Below are 5,916 nucleotides of genomic sequence, written 5' to 3'. Positions count from 1 at the left end.
ACTTATTTACATATATGTCACTAACATCTACATACTCAATTTATCCAAACTTTTCCAACTTCATTAACTTATTCGTATACTTTTTAAAATATTTTTTAATTTATGTCACAATCAATCAATATAATACTATATTCATTAAAATCTGTGTTTAGTTTTTCATGTACCGAATGAATATCTAACACTAAAAATCAACTAATTAACATGAAGCGATGGGGATGAAAAGGACAAGAGCAGGGAATAAAATTAAGCATGTTTAATTGAAAGTAGTACTAAAATGAAGGATTTTCTGATAAGTTCTCACATTGCGCAAAATAACAAAATAAACAAAGTCCATGTAATGCCTTCACACATATATCTTCAAGGTCAAAGTCATCGAAGAAAGAAATCAACCCCATGGTAGATAAATAGGCATTTGATCGAAACTTACAAATAAGAAAGGAGCATAAATCAAACTCTCATAAATTAATTTAGATAACCTCAAAATTTGTTATCACAAGGAATCAGTTAACACAATCGAGTAGCAGCATCACATACAAGCACCTAGGGCATGAAGAAATTTATCCAACATACCAAATATCGATTTATTGTATCATATCATGCAGAAAATATCGAAAATTCTAGTATACTGAAATTTTCGGTATAATATGGATTAAAATCATATCGATATTATTTTTATTAAATAATTTAATTATTAATATAAATAATATATTATCATTATTATTTTTAAAATCAAAATAAAAATTGTGCAAACTACTGACCTAAATCCCTAAATCTAGTATACACTTTTGCAAACCACAACACACAACCCGCTACCAAAACAATCCTAAATCTAATTTTTTACGACGCCAATCACTCCCTTGAGTCGGACCTCCTACCCTAATGACGTTAGCCGTCAGCCGCCCCCTCTTACTTGACTTTGCAAATCTAGGTAAATTCCAACCTCCTTCGACTATTTTTTTTGGAACTACCTGCGATGTCGCCAGCAGCCCCATGGCCAGCCACCTCCGGCTGCAGTCTGTCGGCCGGGGGAGGGCGGCAGCCAGTTGGCCCTCCCCCTTTAAATGTAATATATATTTATTTTGGAATTGAAAATTTAATTTTTTTTTATAATATTTTTGTGGTAAAGAATGATGATATTTATTCATTTTATTTTAATTTATTTTAAATTTAAAATTATATTTTCGGTATAATCTGTATATATCGTTATCGTATGGAAATCAAACTGAACGTTTCGATATATCGAATTTCGGTATGCTGAAGCTTTTGGTATAATATAGGTATGTATCTTTGTCATACCGAAAAATTTGATACAGTATCGATATTGATCGATATTTTCGGTACGATAAGGTATGCCATCCCTACACGAACCACCATCAACCTATTATTATTATTATTATTATTATTATTATTATTATTTCTGGCAGTTTGCGACGATAAATTCCATCTTAAAATTTTAAATTTGTAAAGTACACAACTTTTTTACCAATTTCAAATTAACTTACTACTGATTAATGCAATGTGGACAGCTCACACTAGGTTGATTTTTAACTAGAAAAGTCTACGTATGGTTATTGTTCCTCACCATCGATCTTATGTAAAGCTAAGTGGTAGTTATCCTTTTTCTATTATTATCATTATTATTATTAAGAATCTTCAACTGTATCGATCGGATATCATTTAATTTAATTTGTCTGAGGGATTTGAATATTACCAACTTGTCTCATGGTCTCAACGGGTGGTCAGAATTAGATAATTATTTTTTGGAATTTTATATGCCATGTTTCTTTATCAAAAGTTTTTTAAATTTTATTAGTTGGACTATATGTTTTTCGAAAAGAAATATATTCTATCCGTTCCCGTACAAAATTGTCGTTTACTTTTTGCACGTATATTTTTTAATATTAGTATTATAATGAATTGCAGTGAAAAAGACGAAAATGCCCATATTAGTATTGTGTAATATAAAAGTAACGATATTTGTGTAATATAGTGTAAGTTTGAAGGGTATTTATTATGTTATGTAGGTGGTACAATTACTAAATTAGAAAATGGTAACTTTGTTTTGGGATGAACGAAAATGAAAATGAAAATTTTTCAATGGGAAGGAGGGAGTATATATTTTACAAAATATTTTATTAAATATTATTTTGATATCAAACTCAAACCAAATTCAAATAAACACAAATTCAAGTATAAATTTTCTTTTTTTTTTTTTTTTTTAACTGTACTATGTACTTAACATTACAAATACCTTACAACTTACAATATATTATTACATTTATATCACATAATTATATTAGTCATTTCTACTTTATTCATACTACATATCAATTTAATACTAATATACCTTAAACTTCGTGTAAAATATAAACAAATATTTAAGGGACAAATGAAGTATAATTTTACACTATTTAGACTATATGTTCCAAAAAAAAAAGTAATTTTTATATTTATTAATTATCAAATTATACATTATTTAAACAAAAAAAAAACCTCTATATTGAAATCAAATTATAAAAAAAATAAAAACAAAAATATCATCTTATCACAGTATAAACTAGCAACCCTGATGGATTGAAATACTCAAAATTGTCGATATTTTAAATATATTTGAAAACTATTTTGCTGTTTTAAAAATATAAAAAATAATACTTTATTCAATATTTTATTTAGCATCATGTTGAATTGTCCAATTAGCATATATAAAACAAACAACTTATCCTTTTATATAAAAGAAACAACTTATACTTTTATTTAAAGTACACATACTTTGTTAACTAAAGTACATAGGTAGTTCATCTTACTGTATTTTTATTATATTAAAATAATTTATGTATATATGGTATGTTGTATCATAACTATTTAATCAGTTGTCAGTTCATATGTTATTTTCCGTCTCTATATCATATGTGTTGTGTTTCTCTCTATTTTGTATGTTGTTGTCATATATACTGTATTGTTCGTTCATGCGTTGTATCTGTGTTATATTCTTTTCGTTATTCAATTGTATTCTCATTTGACCAGATATGAATTTTAAGAAAAATAAATAAAAATAATTTTTTTAAAAAAAAATAATATTTTTTTATTAAAAAAAAAACAGAAATAAATTTAAATAATAATTAAAAAAAGTAAAAATAAATTTAGATGACAGATAGAATATTAACATATGTTCTGTTTTTATCTATCATTATATCATGTGTATTATTTGTTCTTATATCAAGTGTTGCTACCACTGTACTAAAATTTTTATTTACATAGTAACCATTACTATACAAATAAAGAATATAAAAAACATAATCCCATAAAAAATAATTTAATTCTATTTGGTGAACTTTGACTGACTGTAGCTCTTTCTCTTTTTTTTTTTTTTTTTTTTTTTTCATTTTATTTTTTTTTTCAATATTTTCATCTAAAATTAGTTATATTTATATAGTATCCGAGAAAAATTTGATTTTATATTCAATAATAATCTATTGAACTTTAGACTTAGTTTATTAGACAAAAATAATGCTCCACACAACTTCTCAAATTCATAATTTTTTTTTTTTTTTGAATCGGATCTTCCTATTTGAATAATCATATATACTATTAGCTTATATTTGGAGTTTGTTGAGTGTTGATTATTTGTTATGACTAGTACAAATGATAATTCTGTATAATGCATTAGTGTTTGTTTGGATGAAAAAAATAATTCATATTGGAGTTTGACAAAGTTTGAGAGATTATAAATTCAAGAAATTATAACTTAGTGTCAATAATTTTGTTGTGAGTTTAATTGAAATAATTTGTTTTACATCCAAGCTTTTGCATTTTCATCGGTTGTTTATATAACCTGTGGAAATAAAGACAATTAGTCATAATTGTTTATGTCTAATTGTCTTTATTTCCACAGTTTATATACCCCCAACAAAACTCATACTTGAACCTGTACTCAAAGAATTAGACCTAATTTCAATTAAATCTGAGTCCACCCGGAATGCTATCATCCCTAACTTCAAATGATTCACCCCAAAATATCAAGTGTAATCTGAATGCATCTAAAAGGCATTTAAAGGTAAGAACAGTAAAGGATGTAACCATGTCCTTCACAGACATCACCCAATTCTGGACCAAATTGAAAAAGCACAAAGAACAAATTCAATGTAGTAAACAAGATTGATAAGAACACTTCATATATATATATATATATATATCTCACAGTAAAAGTTCTCCATCCATTTATTTATTTAATTTGATATATAAATCATCAAATGTGTATAACCAACCAAACATACGTAAACAACATAAACCCAATCTATCTGAACTCTCTCCTCAGAATCTTGGCACGCTCTGCCCTAGTGCTGCTATGCCTATTAACAACCGTCCGATTCCGACTCTGATTCTGATTCCGATAAATCGAACCTGCTTTGTAGAGATGAGTGATATCTCTCAAAGGCCTCCTCACCTCACTGGTCTTCTTCATCAAAACCCACTTGGGTTTCAGAGCATCCGAGCTGCAGGATCGGTTTGGGGGCGTCAATGGTGGGAGGTTCTCCTTGTTGTCATGCTCGGCAGCCGAAGCAATCGTCGCCTCCATTGATGAAGATTTCGAGTTGCAGAACAGAAGAAAGGGCGGAGGTAATGAATTAACTCCATGTGGCTGAGGGATTGAGTGTATATAAGAAGAAAGATTGGAGGGAAGTGAAAGAGGGGATTTGATTTCAGATTTGCGTTGTGAAATTTGTTCGATTTGATGCAATGGAATGGAGGGAGGGATATCGAATTACTTCTGAAAATGGTTTTGTGCATTGGCGGGTGGAAATTTGAAGTTTGGAAAAAATAAAAGAAATTAGACTGGAGGGAAAATTTGTGAAGCTAATATAATATGGGAGGGATGGAGATTTTCATGGTTTAATTTTTTTTCAAATAATGGGCTTTGACTATGCAAAAGTAGTAAGGGTGTGTTTGTTTGGGGATCGGATTTTAAATACACTATTCATTATATTTTATTCCTCAAAATATTAAAACAAACACTTATTTATCATTTTTATATTATACTAAAAATCAATTTTACATTCAAAAAAACATCGCATCAACGTCTATTTATATCACATCATACAACTTTTCAAATTCAAAATTTTTACTATTCAAATTTCAACTCAAAATCAAAACTCCCAAACAAACACACCCTAAGTGATAATTAATAGTAAAATAATGTTATGTTAATTTGTATTTGTATTTCGGCTTTGTATTAGTATTAAGTGATTTTCTATCTTTCATAATTAAAAAAAATAATAATAATACTTTTTATTTTATAAAGAAAGAAAATATGAATACGTATTTTTTAAATAATAACTAAAAAAGATTAGTGCTATAAATATGAAATGAAAGAGAAAATATTAAATTTAACAATATGGAGTATATTTTTAAATATTATATTCAAGATGTATTCAGCATTCCAACACATTGAGTAAATAACTTATAATTTTGAAAATTATATAAATAAAATATATTATAAATGATGAAGATATATTTCCCAACATAATTCTTTATTAAAATATTTTTATTAAAATGAATAATTTTTACGATGAAGAATTACATTTTAAGTAAATGGTAAAAAAAATTAATTACCAAAACATGTCTTAATTTTTACTGAACAAAATATATATATTTTTATATACCATTTTCAATAAAAATATAGTATTTTCAAAAAATATTAAATCAAATCAAAATAGTATTTAAATAAAATTTAAAATTAATATTTAATTTAAAATCAATATTAAATTATAAAAAAAAATAGTCAATTTTTTTCCCCTTATGTCATCTAACAATATTTGTATTTTTTTTAGTAGAAAAATATATTCTTTTTTTTATTATTATTATTTGTGAAGATATTTTTTCTAATTATAAAAATAAAATATCAATTATTATCTATCA

Source organism: Andrographis paniculata, unplaced genomic scaffold (assembly GCF_009805555.1).
Source record: "Andrographis paniculata isolate CXL003 unplaced genomic scaffold, ASM980555v1 Contig74END, whole genome shotgun sequence".
NCBI classification, from domain to species: Eukaryota; Viridiplantae; Streptophyta; class Magnoliopsida; order Lamiales; family Acanthaceae; genus Andrographis; species Andrographis paniculata.
The sequence above is the reverse complement of the archived record's forward strand: the minus strand, read 5'-3'. Positions refer to the sequence as shown.